Below are 24,787 nucleotides of genomic sequence, written 5' to 3'. Positions count from 1 at the left end.
TGTACATAGCCATATTTTCATAACAAGAAACTTAAAACATGACTAAAATGGTTTTTCCAAGGAAATATTGATTTTGCAATCATGGGACAGAGTCTAATTGCAAAATCGATATTTCCTTATACAAATTTTCCATTTTAAACATGTTTTAAGTTTGATTTTGTGAAAACAAAGCTACACATATTAAAGCAAAAAAGTAAAATGTAAGCCCGCCCACCCGCCCTATCTCAAATGTGATGATTTTTTTTATTCGTCGTGAACCAAGGGGACGGAGCTTAACTGCAAAATACTTATTTGTTTACAAGAAATTAAAAACATGTTTTTGAGTGTCGTGTTGTTCAAAGAATACTATGTATATTAAGGAAAAAAAAGACAAAATATACACGACAATAACAACGATTTTGCAATTAAACTCCGCTCCTTTGGCACTCGACGATTAAAAAAAATCGTTACAATTGAGACAGGGTGGGTGGGCGGGGCTTATATTTTCCTTTTTCCTTAATATACGTACTCGTCTTTTCAGAACAAGAAACTTAAAACATTTTTAAAATGGTAAATTCTTGTAGACAAATATGGATCTTGCAATTAAGCCCCGCCCCTCGATTTAACGACGAATGGAAAATTCATCACAATTGAGAATTGAGGTCGGGGCGGGTATTGGCGGGGCCTAATCTTTGGCTTTATTTCTTTTTAATTATACATACTATTCTTTGAGCAACACAATACTCAAAACATGTTTTTAATTTCTCGTAGAGAATTGAATTAAGGATTTTGCAGTTAAGCTCCACCCCCTTGGCTCACAACGAATAAAAAAATCATCACAACTGAGATAGGGCGGGTGGGCGGGGCTACATTTTGCCTTTTTTTTCTTAGTATGTGTAGATATTTCGACAACAAGAAACTTAAAACAAAATTATTAATTATTATTAAACATTAAATATGGCAAAAGTTGAACATCAAAGTTATTATCAACGGCAGCTTGGCAATGGAGTTTATAAATGACAATTTTCAGCTCTAAAAGCAACGTCAGCGGGGACTACAACGTTCATCAAAAAAGGTGTTCATGGAGTAGTTCCAAATCTGACAAAACTCTACAATGAATTTTGAAACGAAGAGTCAATTGGTTAACATTTACATTGTAAAGTAAGCGTGTTATTCATGACTTAAATTGTTATAAATGAAAGATGTTGTATGATTTTTAGAACATTTGAAATCTTGATGGCATCAACTTTATTTAAGTAATGAAACTTTTTGAAATGACGCAACCCAAAATACACCCTTCAAGTTCAAGTTCCGCAATTCATTTCACTGCTGACGTAAGCGTCAAGAGTAACTAGAGCAGAAATTTAAAAAATCATCCGGTATTTGGAACATATATACGTTTAAATAAACATGTACTCGTATTTACCATTTTTTTGCGAATACGTAATCCACTTTCTGGAAATAACAAAGCCAATGTTTATTAACTTTATCTCTATGTTATTTGTGTAGGTATGTTGTTTACCTTTTAGATATATTGTTAAAATTCGATGAATCAAACTTATTTTTAGGACAACCTAAAACAAAACATTAAAAAAAGGGATAATGTTATGCCATATATTAAAAATGAGATTTTCTTTACAATTTTTGAGACACGCATTGTTCACAGTACACCTAAAATATTTATACAATGGAGGTGGTTTAACAGTTTTGAAGATTATTTGTGGAATAAAACTGAGCTGTGGATTGTGTGAATTGACAAGAAAATGTGAAATTTGTCTAACCAACCCTCAACTGTAGCTCAAGACGCATGGAAACACAAATTTTAGAGTCTGCTTGAACGGTATGTGCACGATTTTCGTTTTATTAATTATTTTCAAAAATTTTACAGATAGCAGCTTCGTTTTGACTTTTATAACTTTATCACCTGAATATGAGAAACATGATTCTTCAAACTGCTCTAAACGTTTGATCCTTCGAACCGGATGAATATTTGGTCCTTCGAGCCGGTTGAACACGTGGTTTTGAACAATTTCTGTATTAGGTGAACAATCTTGAAACCACAGTTTTAAACAAAAAAAAAAAAAAAAATTTCACACGTCCTTACAATCGATTTACAAAGAATTACTTGACCCTTTTAAAATAGTAGAATGTCAGCTACCTATAACGCGAGACTGAAATTAGTGACGTTTGAAATATGCTCTAAAAAACCATATCTTGAATTAGTATTTAGAACCAGTATTTATATATTTAATTATATGTCTAGATATTCCTCATTTAATCAATTTTTCGACATGATCAATAAACCTGTACAAGTGCGTTATTTGAAAGAAACACAGAATGTTGGCTTAACTTGTAAACAGTCGAAGAAACAATTAGTTGTGCTGATTATGACGAATTATTTTGTAGGCAGAACATTCTGTACTTGTTAAGCGTTTATCCTCGATGAAAACACGATTGCTTAGACAACAAGAAGACAAATAATGGCTGTTCTGTAATCGATAGAAGCCGAGATCCTCAGGATGGTGGTATCTTTGAAGGAGTTTGTTTATTTGAGCCCAATTTTAGGATAATTGGGATTTTCAGACATTATTGACATATGTTGCCATAACACACGAGATGTAATTAAGAATGGACCAATAAATATCAAATGTGTGTGAATTTATTTTGCAATAACTTTCACGTATTAACTTGTTTATATTTGGTCAGGTGCGGAGTGCGCGGAAATCGGGTGAACGGTCAAACATTAACTCCAAAAGTATCAATGTGTTAAGAAACCGGTGTACCTATTCTAGTGAGTTTTCCTATGTAAAATGTAATACAACCGAGTTTCTTATTATTTCTTTTTAACAAACTAAGTTGTTTCTGACAAAAATGAAATATTTTGCGGTAATTCATGCTCATGAATCATATCGATGTTGCGTCAGTTACATTTTTCTTGTCGGTATGATAAGAGTAAGAGTAAACAAATTATAAATATTTAAAAAACAACAAAATATAAATAAATATTAAAATATTAATTAAACGTAATTACCATAACCCTAAACAATGAAAAGCAGTCCAGCACAATCTGTTAAAATATTATATGCTATGGACTACGTTAGACGTTTTCTTTAATTACGTGATACCGAAAATGCAGTAAAACAAATTCCGAAACCAAATGTCGCGAAAAAAGTGGACGGTATAATCACGAACAAAGAATATTTGGAAATTTCCTCATTGAAAACTCTGTGTTTAAAATTTGTTAGACTCAGTCGTAACATATTGAAGCATTATGTTGATGTTAATTGGTTGCCTTGTGATTTATGATTGATTGTATTTACTTTACGACACTTCATGTCGTTCTCCCATAAATCACATTTTTAAGATTCGGAAAATGTAAAGCGACACTGATTTAAACGCTACATTACTATAACAATAGGTGCATAACGTATCTGCATTATGTAAGAAACATGAATATTCAAAGTAAAAGGTAAATATAGTGTTAATGTTAAGTAATTTGTAGCATTAAACAAAATTTAATATTACTTTCTATTTGAAAACAGTTTTAATTTTAGTAGTTTGGTAGAAAAAAAGTGTAAACATAGTATTAGCAGATGACACTTAAAGCAGTTGTGTGTGCACATTAATCTTTTGTTTGAGTGTAGTGGCAAGGATTTTTATGCAAATAAGCCGTGAATTAAACTAAGACATTTAAACGCGTTGGAAAATTTACGAGATATGAGAAATTAAATAATATTAAAACTTAGTTTTGCGCTTCATTCGTGTAATCGCTTCAATCTAAACTTTAAAAAGTAGGTATAAAATGCAGCTGTTTAATTTTACTGGCGCACTTTATGAGATGAATCATTTATTAACATGCATATAATGAGGGGCCTCCACACAAATGAGTTCAACAGCAATCTCGACACAATTTCTTCCTCCTTTTTCTTATATCGCTAAACCTATAACCACATAATCTAAATTTAAAGCCTCAAGCGAACCTGCTGCATAAGTCATAAGCTGAGTGACTTTGATTGGGTATTTGTTTGTGATGTCGGCAGGATGAGCAGTAAAGGGTTGAATAATATACACCGGAACAAACTCCAGAAAGAGTTAGTCCAACAAAGTTTGCTTTGTGAACTTCATAGTTAATTTCACTTTTAAATTTTTAACCAACTTACAAAATCTTCGTCCAACTATCTGTCGAGCAATTGCGAAATAAATTTATTAAAAACATTCGGCCTTTAATATTCGCACAAGGAGTGTTCTTCTGCGCTGTTCCGCAATCATTTATTAATGTGATGAGAGACGCAAAAAGTAAGATTATTTCGCTTTGATGGAACTGGTCTGAAAGCAGAATCGATAAATAGCGGTGCAGCCATCTCTCGGTTAAAAATGAAAGAACCGGGTTTCCTGCTAAATTATTTCCAGCAGGTAGTTTACTGCAAAGAACACTACTTTTAATGAGTGCATCGCTGTGTTTTTTTGTTTTGGCATTTATTTGTCTGCCTTAGCGAGTTCAAGACACGCTTATAGGGTTTAAAAGAATTTTATGCTCTTGCAATTAATTGGAGTAGCATTAAATAGGTTTCTATCCCATTTAGATGTCAGTTTGTATTTGCTTTTTTAATTGTTGCCAGAGGCGTAGCAAGGCTGGAAATTGCGGGAGCTGGGGCAGTAACAGCTTCTCATGTGTGTTTATGGCTTTAATTGTAAATATGGTGCTTTTAAATGTTGGGTTAATAACACATGCACTTTTTTATTTGTGACTTGAGCTGGTTCAGAAATTTTATCGAATTAAGTTTTAGATATTCCGTTTGCTTAATATCATGCAGCCCATCATAGCGTGATCATCATGGAAAGAAACAAGTTTATTTTTAGGCATATGAATGAAAAAATGCACCGAAATAACGTTGAAACATTGATGTGTGTGTGCGTAGGTGTGTCCAATATAAAGTAAAACCCACAATTTCAAAACTGTTCATTCTTCCATTATATAAATATTCGGTTTTCAGAACTTTGGTTTTGTTTACGAAATTATTGTCATAACTACTCTGTGTTAACATTACATGGGCGTGTATACAATGCTAATTGAACTGACCAGTGCAACAGAAAAGCAAATGCAATTTTTTTAAATGCACAGCGCATCAAGAACATTTTGATTTTTACCTTAGACGCATTTTTGTTAACCACTAAAGTTTGACTGGTCACTAAATGTCACTGTCATAACGTAATTAAATGAGCCAACTTTGAGTCAAAATGTTTTTGAACGAACGATGCTTTACAATGAGATAAAGTTATATATAATTTTAGTAGAAAATCTCATTGTACGTCAGCTCACAAAATCTTGCAATTTTCTATAGTAGGTCTTCGGTCACAGAGTTTTAGTTTTTCTTCCTATGGACAAAGAAACAGGTTTTAAGTCATCGTCATAGTTGGTCTGAAAAATAAATACAAGAAACAACCGAATCCTGTCACATTTTGATGGTTTGTTTAATTGTTGAAATGTGTAATGCGAAAATTTCTTTGGATAGCGCTTAATAACCTACAAAGGAGTGATGTTATTGGGTATAGATCGTATATTTTTCAACAGAACCAGAGGTGTGAGATTGTAAGGAAATACTACAGGAAGGTCTTAAGAGTGGATGACTGATAGCGTCTCTGCAACTTAAAAAGCGAATGGATCAAGAATGAAGGAACTCAAGGAGCTTGATAGAAAGATTCAAATGAGGAAATGAAGTGATTTTTTTATAACATATGATAAAAAATAGGCGCCGACTGGTTTTGCAGCAAACGACTTAACTTTCGACGTTTTAGAAGTTATGTAAGATTCTGAACTCATAATTACATACAATATATACATACATCTCACGATGTATGAATATGTTTTCCAGTGTTTCTGTCTGTCTGTCACCTGTGTCAATTTTTATTATACAGATAATCCCCGAAACCACCGAAACGATTGTTGTTTCGCTTAGTAGATGCTATATAAATTTTATAAAATATCGTAGTCCTGTATTTGTGTTTATGAATTTGCCTTGATTAAGATTATGCATTATAATATTTCTCGTAGTAATACTTAGTCTTTAAATTAATAATACATTTTTCGAAAAAGCTACGTCGGACTGTATTTTTTTTGTATCAAGAAAATCTCCGCTTCTTGTTCTGAGTTTATGGTTTCTTGGAAAAATGCGTTTGTATCAGTGCAATCTAGTTCTAGCAGTTAACAATCCACTGTTTTCTTTAATATTTTGATGCGTATGTGTACCTTTCCTTTTTTAAGTAAAGTGGAAAAAACTGAATACGTTGGATTATACTTACTTCAAGGGCGAGGGAAGTTCAGTTGAAATAACCTTCCACCAGTATTTGATTTCTGTCTCTATACATTGATGAAATACATTAAATGCCTACATTTAATCAATGCTCTATACTAGTCGAAATCTCACCCTCATCCAGTGGGTTTTGGGGTGTGGTGCATACCTCGAGCCAGGTCCGTACTTGCCCTGCCGTGAAATTAATTAGGGCCGTCTGAACAAATATATTAAGATGTTTTTAAAATTATTCATGTGTGTTATAGGAGTATTTTCTTATTTATTCTAGGTGACTTAAGTAGTAACAATTTTAACACTAACAAAACTTTCGAACGAAATGGGACAACAGCGACCAAAGCTATTTGGCCTCTTAAAAAAAAATGTTGGTAAACTTTTCACGTTTTATTATTTAAATTCAAATAACTTGAAGACGGAATTTCAAATCAAATTTTATGTAAAAACTTGTGGAATCGATTGATTTGTTCATGAAAATTCCGTCAGATATTTACAGATCGTCTTCATGCTTAGAATGAATGCTTTTTTGTTGAAAGTAACCCTACTGTGAATATATTATGTAGCACCAAACTTCCCTTACCTCAATATAGATTTTTTTGAGACAACATCGTCAATGGAGTTAAAAATATTGATTTTGATAATATGTAGAATACAATTCATATGCAAATGTGTTTATGGAATTTTTGGGAAATTAGAAACGTTGTTTCTGGAATATCGATAAAATCAGTAGGTTCATGTATTGCGTTTATGACTAATTTTTGTGACGTCGTGAAATTTATGAAGGAGACAAATGGGTAAATTTGAGATCATGTTCAATGAAAAAGCAGCAGACAAAGTTCGTACGTCATAATAAGAGATGAACGACTGTAAAAAATAGTTTTAAACAAGAAAATCTAGAAATAAATGTTCTTCAAAGTAGTGCTAAGACAAAAAAAAAAAACAAAAATTTAATGTTTTATAAAAAGGACCAAGTTTGATATAAAAGCATTGTAAATTTATTTTAATTTGTTTTAAGACAAAACAAAAATTAATTGACTAACTTTTAATTTGTGATAACGAAGACGCAGTTAGTAGGTGGAACGAATACTTCGAAGATAATTTGAAAGAAAAGGAACCTATACAGAAAATACCGAAATTATATTAGCAATAAACGAAGAAGAAATAGCGCCAACAAGGAAAGAAAGAATAACACTAGTTCATAATTTAAAAAATTGGTCTCAATTTTTTTAAATAGAATTTCTTTCGCCCTTCAGGTGAACAAATACTGTTTCTTCGAAATATTATAAAATTAAATTTGCGAATTTTATTTTATTTTTTTATGATAATTTCTAGTTAAAAGTTAAGTTAAAATAAATATATGTATGCACTGGTAAAGTACAAGTAAAGAGCATGCTATGTGTAAGTTTCCTGTAACAAAATTTTGTGATGACGTCATCAACATTTTAGAGATGATTCATGTATAAATTGCAATAGATACAGAGCAATTCGCTAATAATAACATAGTCAAATTTTCGGACAAATGAGATGAGTGGTTTTTGATTTGATAAATAAAATAAATCTCTTCATTCACTAATTTTTTGAGTCATCCTGCATAAGTAATTCTAAAAAATATGGGTTCATTGGTGAAGTATAAGTATAAAATATGTTGCATATTTTGTATAGGATTTGTTAGGCAAAATTTTGAGATGACGTCATTAACTTTTTGGGAAGGATAAACGGATAAATTTTGATTAACGATTTACTATGCTTATGATAACCTTAAAACGTTTGAAAGAGTTCAGAGCTATCAGTGTTTCAGTTTCAAATTTAAATTGCAAAATGTTATTATAAAATTTTGTTTTTTTTTCCAAAAATCTGGGTGTTTAACAATACAAGAAGTAAATTTGAAGATAAATGAAAACATGTTTACTATGTGATAACGGGTTAAACGGGTGTACATCATGAAAGAGGAGAGAACGCAAAAGAATTAGAAATAGAATGGGGAGAAGGGAAAGAAACGAAATTTAGAAAGATAGACAGTATTATTTATGTTATTACGGAAAATGGAAAAGAATATAACGAAACAGATTTAAGTCTGCTAAATGGAAATAGGATAGGAGTTTCGAAAAACCTGAGGTCAAAATTAGTGTCGAGAAAAGCTAAATTGTGTTTGTATTAAACCTAGAATTTTATACGGAAGTGAGGTAGGGATGTAATTCAAACAAAAGAACAAGAACTAAAGATGCGGGGGAGGAAAATATTAAGAGGAATTCACGGAGGAAAAAAAGGAGGTAGATTTGTGGGTTAGAAGACCGCATCAAGAATTCACGATGCTGTTCGGGGAGGCGAATATTACACACGAGGGAAAAATAAGATGCTTGGGACACTTGGAGAGGATGGATCAAAGAATACCGGAGCAGATAATGAATACAGTACCCGGAAAATTGAGACCCAAGAAAAAATTGTGCGGTCAAATCCTAAAGGACCTTGCGGAAAAGGGTACCCAGATTTGGAAGGAAAAGGCAGGAAACCGCAAAAATCGAAAATTACTTCACTAAATTATTCCTCTATACAGTGAATAAAAAAAGTGAAACCTTACGAAAATCATATATTAAGGCAAAAGGGAGAGAAGGAAACCCTATAAAACTGATAACAGACTGGGCATCTCTGGATAAAAGTGCCCAGAACAAAATTATGATGGATGAAATAATTGGCAGAGAATTTAAGGCCAGTCACTACGTTTTCGGAGTGGAATTTTCGGTCTATTTTCAGAATGTAATATCTCTGTTATGAACAGACTTCTGGTTTTGAAATTTTAAATATATGTTGTCCATAATTTTCTTTACATAACGCAAGGGCAATTGTGTTAAAAACAGTTTGTGATCACACTTTGCTTTTAATTTTAGTGAAATTTTTGCATAACGTATTCTTACGTTAATCGGATGATTAAAATTGGCGTGGGTAAAACTCAACAATTTGACTCGACTTGCTGATTGGACTGGCTCAATTGACTGAATAATCATCGTTCCCGACGGCGGTCTCGATTTAAACGTACGCGTTTCTCTCGATGTATCGAGAACACCGCTTCGAGGGTTTTCTCGGCCCGTCGCGGCATCCGCTTCCAGGCTTCCCTTTAGCGAACGTCGCGTTGCCCAGCCGATGAGTCATACTACGTACTAGAAGAAACACATGCATACTAGAAGACCCATAGGCGTCGTATGGGTTTATTTCGTAACAGTATTTTTAAAAATCAATATCTCAATTATTATTAAAGGAAATTTCACGGTTTTCAACACTGTTTTCACCATACAGATTTTTTTTGGTTAGAAACGATACACAGTGAAAAAAGATTGTGTCGTTGCTAACTTTTATTTTTACTATATCTCAGTCCCAACAAATAAAGTCAAAAATAGACCTACTACGATTTTTAAGTTTTGTAAACCGAAAACAGTGGTGACAACCCCGTTCCAAAATTTCCATAAATAACTGAAACATTGATTTTTTAAAATATGTGATGCAAACATTTCAACAAAATTTTAAAAATATATGATAATAAATTGTTAAAAAAAAAATTGCAGTGTTGTAGCGAAAGTTGTGGACAAGTTACATTTACAATTTCATAACAATAAGTCTGTTAATAATGGAGATATTACCTTCTGAAAATATATTGAGAACACCATAAAAGCCAAACCTAGCGATTCCTCTTAAGCGAAATGAAGACACAAGGGATGGAAAAGAAACATATTAATATTAATAAAATCTGGTACCTAAAATTCACCTGAGTGATTAATTGTTTACTTTTCGGTCTACAATAAATTGTCCGAAATTCATTTAATTTTCTTATGTTTTCTAGCGTTTTCGGTACCCTACGGACCCGAAAATATTAAGGAAGGCATCAAATTTTACCTAGAAATCATATTTTTGTCGAATTGTATGAGTTCTGAAGTATATTTGATGATTCTGGTCGTCATGACGTATTTGCGATATGGACAATCGAATTATTTGCGGAAAGGAGACGATCGGGTATATTTTTTTCAATCCGGCGTTGGTAGTGTCAAAAAATTCGTTAAAAGACATCAGAAATTACACTTTTCAACCTTTTTTTGTGTTTTCTGGAATTTCCAGCACCATATGGACGCGAAATTACCCAACAAACCATCAAATTTTAGTCAAAAATCTTATTTTTGTCGAATTTTATGAGTTCTGAAGTATATTTCGACTTGTTTTGACGATTGTGATCTTATTTTGGGAAAAGGAGACGACTGGGTACATTTTCCACATTCTGGAGTTTGTAGATTCAAAAACTTCGAGTTACACATTTTGTAAATTTCGGGTAATTTTTTTGCGTATTTTTAGCATGTTAAATGAATGTCTAAAAACGAAAGTAAAGACTAGTGGGATTTTGCTCGCTGTTTCACAAATTTACATCTAATTTTCCTGCGTAGGTGGATATCTTGATTAGACTATGTAATTTCTAAATGAGGGAAGACCGTTATGTAACCTTGGAGGTAAATATAGGTAAAGTAAAAAGCAGTGTGGATATGTGTTAAAGGTAAATAAGATTTCAAGCGAGATATATTTGACCACATCTTGACATCTCATCTTGTGGGATGAAATTTCATATCATTAAGGTGGAAACTCGTTTTTTTGTATTCTGTAAGCTGCGAATTATCGCTTATTGAATAAATATACTGTTTTTCTGTATACCACGTTGAATAATAAATTAATATCAATTTCATCCCTTCGAGTCGTTAAATCAAATAAATTGAATATTTTTCCTGTTGGCTTCAAATTGTGGGTAAAATTGGCGATCGTACAACCCACAACAAGCCCCCGGCATACCATTCCCCGTAATTTTGGCCGAATAATCGATGCGTTTGTAAAACTGATATCACATCGTCCCCTGGTTGGTCGAATTTTGAATTTGATAAAAGCGGAACTTTCCCGTAAAGTGTAGACACAATATCGACATCCTTTCCAGCTGTGCCAGAAAATGAAAGAGTGGAAAAGCAAGGCGTTAGGAAAATTGCTGTCTCCAGTTCGATCCGCGCCTCGTTTGAACCCGCTTGATGAAATTTCAACAAAGGAATCCCGAAAAACTGCGCCAAACGCGAACCGAATTTCCTCCAAACATCTCCATTTTCCGACCGACCGAGCATTTCCAGCTAAACTGCGCATTTAATTAGTTTAATGTAAACTTGCCGACCCGCAATTAATTATTAAATACCTCCACGCCCCTTTACATCCGCGTACTCTTCCAGAAGGACCCGGAACTGCATCTGACAGAAATAATCCGGCACCGAATCCTCCGTAAAGAATTTCCAGCGGCGACTAAAAATAGAGCAACAAAAGCACGTGGGCGGCGATTCGGGCGATAGCCGGTGGCGGCGCTGCCGCCGCTCGGCGGCGTTCGGCCGGCGCCGCGACGCCGTTGGCGGAGCCGGCGTGACGTAACGCGTCGCCGTGGCAACGGCTGACTATTGGCGACCGGCGCCAGCTCACTGATTGTGTTTTGAACTGGCAGTTTTTTTGCTTATAATTTAGTTCTGGCACTTCTACAGAGCTTAATTATTCATGTGCCCTGTGTAATTGCAGCTTCGGTTGTCCTTGTTGGCTTTGGGGAGTTTGGGGATTTGCTTTTGGCAGCGCTGGTTCTTGCTTGTTTTGCGCTACACGAAAAAAGTTCGAGGCGAAATATACTTCAGAGTTAATGTGACAACAGGACATGTTATTCTTCAACATGTGACAAAAATGCTGCCACGAGACGCATAATGAAGCGATCCGTCTAGAAAGTACTTGGTTTTTGCGGTTTTGTTAGCGTTTTTTTGTACTGATATATCCACTTGTTATATGCCAAAATGGCTTGTTGATTCATCTTTTTATTTAACGAATATATTCAAGTGTTTTGTCGACTTTCTATTTTTATAGAATCAGATGGCCACTTTAGAATTCAAATTTCATATGCATATGCTTTTTTACTATAGAGCAACGAAATAAGTATTTTTTATAGAACTTTGTTGGCATCTTTTGATAAATGCGAATTTTGGCTGAACTTTGGATGATAAAGTTCAAGGGTCGAACCCGGTCGGACAAAATACTGAGGCAATAATATACACTGGTATTAAAGGAATCTATTTTAATAATGTTTTATTCAGTGAGCATATTTCGCATTTCGTAAAAATACTCCAAATACTTGATTATTGACACCTGCGAAATTAAATTAGTGAACGATTTATTAAACAGACAATTAGGTACTTTAAGATAGAAAAGAAGAGACGATAAGAGAAGGGTAGAACAAACTTACGCCCGTTTTTTTAAGAAAACAGGACAAATAAAATCGCTTTTTGACGAAAAAAGATTGATTATCCAACTTTTGAGAAACTTTTCTTAAAGTTGCATGCAAAACCGGTAATAATCAATGCAGATTTATAAACAAGAGTGATAAATCGTCTAGCACTAAACCTTCCGGAAGTAATCGAATGATGTTAAGAATAAAATCCATCGAAAGTGTTTTCCAGCATTTTTCTTCCCAAAATATCGAAAGCTCAACCCAATATGCCGAGACGTTTCAGTGCAAATAAGGTTGTGACCTGAAACTTTAGACTTTTGATCAATTCAGAACACAAACGCCTGAAGATTCTCTTTTGCATCGACCAGATAAAATATTTTTTCATGAAGGAGTCGACGATTTCGGGAATGTAGCCGACTAATTGCACTGTGGCTTTTTATTTTTGTTAGAATAAGAGAGTTGTACTTCAGATATTTTTAATATACTTCTGAATATGTTTCACATCTTTTGGTTGGAATCTTTCACTAATTTATTTATTTTATCTACAGTTTTAAAGCTATTTTTACTAAATGATGTTACGTTTGTAATATACAATTATTATGTGTGTGAGACGATTGTTTACGTTAATTTTACATTTTATTTTAATAAACAAATTTTAAAAATTTTGTTTAACATAAATTGGTAATGATGGGTTTCAAAATAACTGCGTGCTTTTTAAAGGATTGAAACAGAAAATCTTTGATTTTAAGAATCGGGTGATATGAATTCTGTTATACAGTGATTCTAGGGACGGCAATGAGGTGCTGTTTTATTATGTTAATAAAATATTACGATCACATTATGGACCATCCAACAGATTTTTTTTCTCGAAATGTACTATTACCACGATAATTTTATGTGCTTCTTACAAACATTTTTCCCAAGTTGACTTTATAGTTGTATTTTAATTATCCGTTTTTATTATTTAGTTGAAAGTCGTGCTTGAACAAAGAGATCTCTTATCAGTTCACAGGTGTCCCAAACTTTATTTAAGACAAGAGATTTTCAGTTATATTAACTGTATTATTTTTATTTTTATAGTCTAGGTTTTTGTTTTAAACTTGAAAGTTTAATTATGTTCTTAGTTTAACGACTTCCCTGAAATATTACCTACGTAACCTGTTGAATAAATGTGATGTAAATTGGTAAGTTGAAGTAAAAGACACAATTTAGCAAAAAAATTGCAGAAATTAATATTTGCAGAAGAGTTATTACAAGGTTTAGCAAAAAAATGTTTAAATAAATTGAAAAAATGGATGGAATTACGCGTAGAGTGGAAATACTTTGAGAAGAACGCGTTGAGTTACCATCAGTGACGTTCTGCAATAAGGGGATTAGATTTAGTTTTTTGCTTGATTATGAATGTTTATGTTCATTTCATACATCGAAAGAATTCAACTATCAAGCAATATTTTGTGTTAGTAGCTCATCGATAAAAAATTGGTCGAAGGTTATGAGTATAATACGACAAATCCAACTCCTTAAGGCTCTACCACACCTCAAGAAAATTTCTATTTTAAAAGATATGCAACTTGTAAAACATCCATGCTACCTCGTTATGACAGCTGCCACTCATCTCTAAGGGTTAAAATCGTTTACTTCGTTTACAATAAGTAACTAGTTTTATTACTGCTATTGTCAGCGGGGGAAGTGTATCCCAACTTGCAGGTAGAGCAGAGTAAGGAACTAAAATATTTATCCACTATGAAAGAAGATTATAAAATTTGATGTTACGATTTTCGTTTTGTGATAACCGCTGTAAAATAAAAACTAGAGGCATAAATAACATCCCTTGTCCTTCGGCACCAGGGAACAGCAATCTGAAGCTCAAGTGTTTATTTATCTTTATACATCGAAAGAATGTCATGTAGAAATTAGTTTAATTTGAGTGAGTTTGTCTTCTCAAAACTAAAATTTTTAATCAAACCACAATCGAACAAAAAGTTCTGAATTTTATAATTCTTATTTTATCATTATTATATAACAACGTGTGTATTGTTCACATTTTCGAGAAAATGGGGTGACGCGTTCTTAATTTGACCAATAAAAAATTTGTGATGACGTCATCAACATGGATAATTCTAGTCACAGTACAAAAGAAAAGTAGTCACAGCGTTATACTAATGCAAGAAAAAAAAAGGAAAGAGCCAAGTTCGGCATCGAACCCACAATCGCAGTACCGCAAGTTGCCGTTCCATCCGACACACCCAGTGGGCCACAGAGATGTATAAACCTTGTTGGGAATAAAACGTTATTATCCCTTGCAAATGTGTTTGCGAAAATTTGAAAGCGGATTCGTACACTACAAGTATATGAGTATATTTTTGTGTAACATTCAAATTATTCATTGAAATGACGTCATCAAATTGTTGGTGGGGGTAATTAGCCAAACTTTGGTTAGCATTTAAGCATCTACATGATATTTCTAATATACATACAAAATTTGACAACAATCGGTCCAGCAGTTTCGGGGATTACGCGCCTAATAAAAATAGATACAGACACCAGACAGACAGACAGACAAAGAGAGAGAGAGACGGAAACAGGTGATTGCTTTTTTCGTACTATAGGGTTCATGAAACGTCGAGAAAACATGAAAGTGGCCATTTGTTCCAATGAATCGATTACAATACTTCCTTCGCTTACGCTTGGACAGTAAAAAGGAACTGTAAATATAATAGCTGTTGAAAAACACATGAAATTTAAAGAAGTACCATCTCAAAACAAAGAAATAAAAAATTATAACAAAATCTAGAGAAAACTTATCAAAAGAAATTTAATTAAAAGAGAAATAGTAGAAATTATAATTGGTTATGGATAGAAGCACCGACTTTGATAACAAATTTCCATTAATTTCTACTTTTTGAAGAAATAAATCAGACATAAAAATCTTATGATAGATTAAGAATTGTCATTACAGGTAATCGAGTCCATCGGGTGACTGGCCACTTTCATGTTTTCTCGACGTTGCATGACCCCTAGAGTACGAAAAAAGTGTTCTCACGTTTCCGTCTGTCTGTCGTCTGTCTGTTCGTCTATCTGTCTGTGTCGCTTTGTATTAGAAAGGCAATCTCTGAATCTACCTGACTGATTGTTGTCAAATTTTGCATGTGTATTAGGACTATCATGTAGGTATTGTAGGTGGTAAAACGCTATTCAAAATTTGGACAATGGGATGACATCATCTCTAATATTTATAGTGGTAAATTCATTTTTAATGTTGTATAACAACATTTTGCAATTTTACTTTGAAACTATAAAGTTATCGTAATCATGGTAAATCGTTAATCAAAATTTATTCGTTTATTTCCTTGCAAACGGGATCATTCGCGTTATTTATCTGGCAGACTGTACGTTATCTTATCAATTATCTCTTTAGTTTTTCCGCTATAAAAATATAAATACCACAGGCGTGCTTTATGTAGTTCACTTATTTAGTTATAATACTTGTACCTAAGTCTACTGCAAGTAAGCTTTAATGCAAATTTTCAGTGCAGTAATCGTCAACGTAAATTCCCGGCCTTGATGTTTGCAACCCGCACGCTTATCGATTATTCCGCGGTATTCTTGTGACCAGATTGGAATCGTAATGTTCGGTATCCGCATAATAAATATTTCAGATTCTACGACGATTCGAATGAATCTATCAAATCAATTGAGTTTCAAGTAGGTCAGTTGTATTTAAATCTGAATTTCAAATACATCGTATCGTATTTTTAAAAAAAGAAAAACGTTAAATACGTTTGAATAAATGAGCAAATAAATTCAAAGATTGTATTAAAATTGCCTTTTTAGTTCGAACACTAATATTAATTTAACAAATGTGATTCCAATGTATTTAGTACCTGAATTATAGATTAATAAATATTTACTTGATTGTTAATTAAACGCAAATTTAATTTTATCATATTGAAACATTATGTAACGTGTCTGAATGCTTGCTTGTGCATACTGTTACGAAATACACCCTTACGCCGCCCCAGTACGACGCCTAGGGCGGTCGAGAGCCTTCTGGACGTACGCACGGCGCTGATGGGTGAATCATCGCTGTTGACGGCCGAGAGGCGGGCGCATAAAGACAGGTCTGGAGCGTCTCGAAGCGGCGTCCAGGGGAGTCTCGAAGCGGAGTCGCGATGGATGTTCGTGAAGGATCTCGATCAGAGACTATGGGTTTAAATAGAGGCGACCGTAGGTAATGGATTCATTCAGTCAGTGAAGACAGTCAAGAGCGCCGGATTAATTTCTGTACATATTCGTTGCAATAGATAGTGTTGTAATTCGAGCTAAAGAAATAAATATTTGAGTTTCTCCAACGCCCGATTTATTATACGCCCGTCAATCGTAACACTGGTGTCAGAGTGGGATTAATTGTGAAATAAATCGGGATTCGAATTTGTGTTGGTGCTACTAGGGGAGACCGGAACAAAGTGAACTTTCGAGAAAATTCTCTCGCGCGACGTCCGTCAAGACTCTAGAAGTTTCTAGAAGAAAATTTTATGCCGACTACCACAAGAGCGCAAACAGCCAACATGGAGGAACAACTGACCAAAATGATGAAAATGTTGAGCGAAAATCAAAGAATAATGGAAGAAAATAGAAAAGAAGATCGAAGAAGAATGGAAGAAAATCAAAGAATAATGGAAGAAAATAGAAAAGAAGATCGCAGAATAATGGAAGAAAATCAAAGAATAATGGAAGAAAGTAGAAAAGAAGATCGCAGAATAATGGAAGACAATCGAAGAATAATGGAAGAAAATCAAAGAATAATGGAAGAAAGTAGAAAAGAAGATCGAAGAATAATGGAAGAAAATCTAAAAGCTATGCAAACTACACTTTTGAACAGCCGAAGTGAAATCCTCCAAGTCATGCGAAATGAAGTGGACGAGGTGAGAAATGAAATGGAAAACAAGATCAAGGAGCTCGAAGAAAGGTTGCAAACATCACGACCTACAATTACGACCCCTGCAGAATTCAGTCCGGTGAGAGTTCAACCCCCTATTTTCGATGGGCAGACGTCGTGGACTACTTATAAGAAGCAATTTGAAGCTGCGGCCTTGTCGAATAGCTGGAATGACCAACAGAAAGCGACCGCTTTGGTAGTAGCACTACGAGGTGCGGCCCTGGAGATTCTACAGACATTATCAGAAGAGAACCAGAAGGACTATACCGCCTTGACGACCGCCCTTGAACTCAGATTTGGAGATGAACACCTCCGGCAAGTTTTCGTAGCGCAGCTTAAATCTAGGATTCAGAAGAGTAGTGAATCTCTTCAGGAGTTTGCGGCTGATGTTAAACGCTTGGTACACCTCGCCTATCCTGAAGCTCCGCAAGACTTCCAAGACAGACTGGCAGCAGAAACCTTCGTAAACGGCGTAAGAGATAGTGAGGTAAGAAGAGTCCTGCAAATCTCTGGGTTCAAGAAACCATCCGAGGCGCTGATTCGAGCGTTAGAAGTGGACGCCGCATACAACAGCTCACCTCGTTCCAACGTTAAGATACGAGGCATTGGGGTTGAGGGCGAAGTAAACCCTATTCAAGAGAGTCTCGACAAAATGAGCGAGAACTTTGAGAAACTCGCCCGCGAAATAATTGCCGAAATCAAGACGGGCAGTTCTAGACAACATGGAGGGCGCCTAGAATGTTACAGGTGTGGGCGTCAAGGGCATGTTAGGAGGGATTGCCGTGTTAGATCGCCAGCGCCGATGAGGAGATCGCAGCCGCGACCTCCTCTACATCACGAGCAGGAAAACTAAAGGCAGTCGGTACCTCGGGGCGCGTACTGGCTGCTAAAAGAGAAGCCCCAACTACTATAATGGTTAGAAGTATCGCGGGGAGCGTCGACAGTCCGACAATCAGCGGAAAAATCAATGGACGGGAATCAAAGATCATCATCGACACAGGAGCCGAAGTGTCCCTTGCACGCAGATCCAGGTTACAAAATTGTCAGATTAAATCAGTATGTACCGCCACGAATGTGAAGACGGTCACGGGAGAAACAACACCGGTTCTGGGTACAGCGGTGGTGAATGTAGAACTCGGTCGACTCCGAATAAGGCATGAAGTTCTGGTGGCGGAAATCGCTGACGATTTCATTCTGGGAATGGACCTAATCAGCCGGTATGGTTTAATGATCGATCCAGAACAGAAAATTCTGCGTTTTGGAGCCGAAGAATTTGTGCTGGGACGTCCGAATGCGGAAGCTGCAACGGTCAGACTAGTGGTCTGTCAGACAACGAAGGTAGATGGTAATGCAGAAGTCATCGTTCCCGCCAGAGTAGAGACAAACCCCGGATACAGTTTGGGGATGGTGCAGCCGGCAAGTGACTCGACCCACAAGCTCCTGATCGCGAGCACCCTAATCAAAACCGATCGTGACATACCCTTACGTGTGGCAAACGTGTTTCCCAATGCAGTCAATATTAGAAAAGGGGAGATTATCGGAATGTGTGAGCCAGTCGCCCGAGTATTGAACTGCGAGGAAGAAGACGTTGAGAATGAGTCTAAGGAAGGGGATACCAAAGGCTTGGAGGTCAACTGGGACCAGCTGTCTGCTCGTGAGAGAAAACTGGCCAAAGGACTCATTCGTAGGCACCGTAATGTCTTCGCCTCAGAGGAGGAACCATTCGGGAAGACCAACATCGTAGAACACCGAATAAACACTGGTGACACGCAACCGATCCGTCAGGCTCCTCGAAGACTACCCCTAGCCAAACAAGAAGAAGCTACAAGACTCGTGGACAACATGTTGAGAGATGGGGTAATTGAAGAATCCAACAGCGCGTGGTCATCTCCAGTAGTCTTGGTCACCAAAAAGGACGGGACTACCCGATTTTGCGTCGATTACAGGAAACTGAACGACGTGACGAAGAAAGACAGTTACCCCCTTCCTCGAATAGACGATACCTTGACGACCCTATCCGGCTCGGCGTGGTTTTCGACTTTGGACTTGAAGAGTGGCTACTGGCAAGTAGGCTTGCACCCGGACGACAAAGAAAAGACTGCGTTCTCCACCGGAAGTGGCCTCTATCACTTCACCGTTATGCCCTTCGGGTTATGTAATGCGCCAGCAACATTCGAGCGGCTGATGGAGATGGTGCTAAAAGGACTGACATGGAAGACCTGTCTGGTATACCTCGACGACGTCATGATTATGGGCAAAACGTTTGACGACCATCTGAAGAATCTCGAGGAGGTGCTAGAACGAATGGAAAAGGCTCGTTTGAAACTAAATCCCAAGAAATGCTCGCTCTTCCAGAAAAGAGTCGAATTCCTGGGCCATATCGTGTCGGAGAAAGGAATAGAAACCAACCCGACGAAAGTTCTTGCTATCCGGGATTGGCCCATACCAAGAGACAAGCATGAACTACGAAGCTTCTTGGGACTCTGCACATATTACCGACGATTTGTAGAAGGGTATGCCGACATCGCAGCACCGTTACACCAACTGACGGAGCAGAAGGCGACTTTCAAGTGGAGCAGTACATGTGAGATGGCCTTTAAGAGACTGAAGACGGCTTTGTGCACCAGCCCCATTTTGGCTTACCCCAGGGACAAAGGAATGTTCGTCCTCGATACCGATGCGAGTAACTCGGGAGTTGGGGCCGTATTGTCGCAGATACAAGATGGGGAGGAAAGGGTTATCGAATATTTTAGCAAATTACATTCCAAACCAGAGAGAAATTACTGTGCCACAAGGAAGGAACTGCTAGCCATTGTCAAAGCCGTCAACCACTTCCACAAGTATCTATACGGACAGGAGTTTCTGATCAGGACCGACCACGCTGCCCTCTCGTGGCTACTGCGGATAAAGAATCCCGAGGGCCAAGTAGCGCGTTGGCTGGAACGACTACAGCAGTACCACTTTAGGATCAAACACCGAGCGGGTCGACTTCACAACAACGCTGACGCTTTGTCAAGACGTCCGTGTGGAGAGTGCAAGCACTGCGACAGGATCGACGCGGAAGAAGGGAACCTGCCCGTTCGTCGGACGATTTTTGAGCAAGATGAAGAATGGACAACGGCGCGGTTAAAGCGTGAGCAAGAAGCAGACGACATAATCGGACCAATACTAAAGTGGAAGGAGGAAGGAGTCGAACGACCCGGCTGGGCAGAATTGTCCGACCAATCCCCCAGTTTGAAGGCGTTATGGGCCCAATGGGATTCCTTGGTCATGGAAAATGGGCTTTTGAAGCGAAAGTGGGAGAGTCCTGATGGGCGTACCTCTAAGACGATGCTGGTACTCCCCAAGGTAAAGGTTTCCAAGGTCTTAGAGGAAGTTCATGCCGGAACATCTGGGGCCCATTTCGGAGTGAATAAGACTTTGTTGAAAATCCGGGAGAGGTTTTATTGGGTAGGCTATCGTGACGACGTCGAAAGTTGGTGTCGCAAGTGTACGACGTGTGCGGCCAGCCAAGGTCCTCATACCAGGGCGAGGGGAAAAATGAAGAAATATAATGTTGGGGCACCTTTCGAAAGAATCGCCATTGATGTGGCCGGTCCGTTCCCTGTAACAAACGACGGCAACAAGTTTATCCTGGTGGCTAGCGACTACTTCAGCAAGTGGCCAGATGCCTATGCCATTCCAAATCAGGAAGCCGTCACGGTCGCGAAAGTACTGGTTGACAATTGGATCAGTAGGTTTGGCGTCCCCTTGGAACTTCACTCAGACCAGGGACGCAATTTCGAATCCAACGTCTTCCAAAGAGTGATGCAGCTACTGGGAATACGTAAGACAAGGACAACGCCACTACACCCACAGTCCGACGGCATGGTGGAAAGGTTCAATCGGACTATGGAGCAACACCTTTCGAAAGTGGTAGAAGAGCACCAAAGGGATTGGGACCAGCACCTTCCACTATTCCTGCTGGCCTACCGCGCAGCTATCCACGACACCACGGGCCAAACACCTGCTCACGTTGTATTTGGGAAGGAACTGCGGCTGCCCTGTGACCTAGTCTTTGGATTGGCATCCGAAGAACCAATGGAAGTACGTGACTACGTGGACGAACTGAAAGAGAAGTTGGTCAACGTGCATGAACTAGTGAGGGGCCGGATCAAGATTGCCAGTGACCGAATGAAGACCCGTTATGATGTGAAGGCCAACTGTGGCGGATTCCAGGAAGATGACTTAGTGTGGCTGTATAACCCCCGACGGAAGAAGGGACGTTGCCCAAAACTGGCTCCTGACTGGGAAGGTCCATACACTATCGTCACTAGAATAAATGACGTAGTTTATCGGATCCAACGTGGACCAAAGACGAAGATGAAGATCGTTCATCTCGATCGGCTAAAACGGTACGAAGGAAACAACGAAGACGCTTCCGATCGGGACGATCGGATTTGAAGAGGGGGGCAGTGTTACGAAATACACCCTTACGCCGCCCCAGTACGACGCCTAGGGCGGTCGAGAGCCTTCTGGACGTACGCACGGCGCTGATGGGTGAATCATCGCTGTTGACGGCCGAGAGGCGGGCGCATAAAGACAGGTCTGGAGCGTCTCGAAGCGGCGTCCAGGGGAGTCTCGAAGCGGAGTCGCGATGGATGTTCGTGAAGGATCTCGATCAGAGACTATGGGTTTAAATAGAGGCGACCGTAGGTAATGGATTCATTCAGTCAGTGAAGACAGTCAAGAGCGCCGGATTAATTTCTGTACATATTCGTTGCAATAGATAGTGTTGTAATTCGAGCTAAAGAAATAAATATTTGAGTTTCTCCAACGCCCGATTTATTATACGCCCGTCAATCGTAACAATACGATGTTAAAAATTACCCATATGTGTCAATGCAAAAAAGACAATAATATTTTAACATTGTAAAAAACACCGTAGCGATGAATTATTTATAAACAAAAACTGGTTTATTTTGTAACAAGGTTACTTATTTTTAACTCATTTTATAATAATAATTACATTCTTAAAAACAGGAGGAACCTCATAAAAAATAGAATATATTAGTACACCGAGTAACGAAAATATATTTGAAGTTTATTTTGTGTGATAGCATTAAAATTCCACGGTCGCCGTTTGTAAACACAGAAGAAAAATAAAATAAATTGAAAAAAAAGTTCAACAAAACCTAAGAAGCAAAACAATTAGATTACATTACCGTTTTCTCTGTTTCCTCAGTTTCCTAATTGGCTAATGGTTAAGTCTGTTTTACAAAGCACAAATTTGGAATTCGCAATTACTTGAAGTAAATGCAATTTAAGCCGAAACATTGCAGGAAATAGCTAACAATTAAATAAGGTAAGTCGAAATCGTCAGGTGATTTAAGTTAAATTAAAAAAAAAAAGTGTTAGCAAAGTCTTGTAGGATGGAGAAATTTACAGTCTCAAAATTATGTTACAAATCCGAAATAACATCAATATCTTAAAAGGTTTTCCAGCACTTAAACTGCAAGGAAATTGTTTGTTTCAGGAAAGTGTATGTGTTATGTTCATGACAATAATATCTACATTACAAAGTGCAGTAGGTAATATCGTATAACCTCAAAACACTTATGCTCACATTCTTTTCGCTATGAAGATGGAGACGTATGATACAGTGTTGTGTATTAATAGCTACGTGATCTAGATATACTTACTACAAGTTCGATAAATTTAAATTAATAATTGTCGTCAACAGATAACAGAACTGGTTCGAATGATTCCTTTCAAAGTTCTATTATCCTTGTTGGCTTTGGGGTCTTCGGGGATTACCTTTTGGCAGTCCACTTCCCCGCTTGTTTCACATTGGCGACTTTTCATTTTTTCCGTGAATCACGCAATCATAACCCTTCATTTATTCACCATTAGGGTTGTAAGGGATCAATTAGACACGGAAAGGTGGGAGGAAACAGGTGTTCCTAGCTTCAACTGGTATTTCAGAGGAAAGGTTTAATTAGCTTCTTGCTTCCGAACTGTGCTATTCAATTTAATGATCGGTTTTAATTTTGGTTGTTTTCGTGGCGTTTGAAAAATGAATGGGAGGAGAGACGAATTAATAAGAGTTGAAAAAGTTATTAAGGAGTGTTTTTTGATTACATTCCCGACTAACTTTGACAGAGAAATTTGAATATTTACCAAGGTCAGTTCGGGGTTTGTGGGTATTAAAGCAAACTCGCGAACAAATAAGGTCGGAGGAGCGTTCCAATTTTTATTAGAGACGGTGGAAAAGGGTGTTTCCAGGAGATAATGTTTGACGATGGCTTCATGAATACAGATAAAATCTAGGGAGATGATGTAAAATGTTCTTCCCTTTTTATTTTCGAGCGTCACTCTAGACTTTGGTAATATCGAGTACACTTCTAGAAGAAACGCTGGCCGATTTCAAGGAATGACAAAAGTGAGTGCAGCGCTCGTTAGAATTTGATTTCTGTCGCGCTGGCGGGGAATAAAAGGCTTTCGAGTTGAAACGATTTAGTTTCACGGCTTCAAATGCACTCATTGTTAAATGTTTTCAAAAAAAGATAGTTAGAACTGAGTTTTTTGGTTTTTCTTTCTTTCCGGATTGGTTTAGAAAAACTCGTTTTTTAACAAAATATAAACGTTAATATCATCGAAATGTGTGCTTAGAACGCGCGAATGACTACCAAAGAAGAATCAGATCGCCCTTAGGTGGCGATAATTGAAAAAGTTCTGCCAAAATTTCTAAATTTATAGATGTTTTTGCTGGCAGTACTGCTAAGAAACGCATAAATAAGGAATGAAAAAAGATAATGTTCTTTTTCACCTTCCACTTACCCAGTTTAACAGAAAGATCGACCTTTAGAATATTAAGTTGTGTATAATACGTCTATGTTAAAAATATCTAAGAAGTTAATAGAGACGTGGTTGTAATAAAGAAAGCTCCTAAACTAGCCAACCGATTACTTTAAAATTTTAAAGACCGCTAAATAAGTATGTCATTATTGTGGACATTCTTTTTCGTAAAAAAACGATCTGCCCGTTTACATAATAAAAACCCTTTCCTCGAAAACAATTTCCCGCTGAAAACAAAATAAAAGTGAGTTGTGGATTATCCATATTTAACATGTGGGATGACAGCGATAAAATTAAACACATAGCCTTTAGGCACTCCATTTTTCTTTCGAAATTTTCCATATATTTACATAACATAAATTTAAATATACTACGAGATAAAAGAAAAAGTTGCAGCGTCAAGAAATAAATTTAAATCGAGGGTTGAAACCCTTGTTTGAATGTATTAATGCCAGCAAG

At 36.9% G+C, this 24,787-nt stretch overlaps 1 protein-coding gene across 2 annotated transcripts in view; it reads right to left on the bottom strand.

Moving 5' to 3' along the window:
- The window catches only part of Axud1 (AXIN1 up-regulated 1), a 100,188-nt gene that overhangs the window by 28,945 nt on the left and 46,456 nt on the right, over positions 1–24,787 (bottom strand). Inside the window, exons 2-3 of one of the 2 annotated variants that reach the window (XM_064047419.1) lie at positions 5,128–5,355; positions 1,502–1,553 (exon numbers count right to left, since the gene is read on the bottom strand). The exons of the other annotated variant lie outside the window; for it this stretch is intronic. The gene's annotated coding sequence lies outside the window, so the exon portion shown is untranslated. The remainder of the gene's footprint in view (positions 1–1,501; positions 1,554–5,127; positions 5,356–24,787) is intronic. 2 annotated transcript variants of the gene reach the window in all.

This window comes from Zophobas morio, unplaced genomic scaffold (genome assembly GCF_036711695.1).
Source record: "Zophobas morio isolate AGI-343-1 ecotype UQ-CSIRO unplaced genomic scaffold, CSIRO_AGI_Zmor_V1 ptg000005l, whole genome shotgun sequence".
Classification (NCBI taxonomy): Eukaryota; Metazoa; Arthropoda; class Insecta; order Coleoptera; family Tenebrionidae; genus Zophobas; species Zophobas morio.
This window is presented reverse-complemented; position numbering and strand designations above follow the sequence as displayed.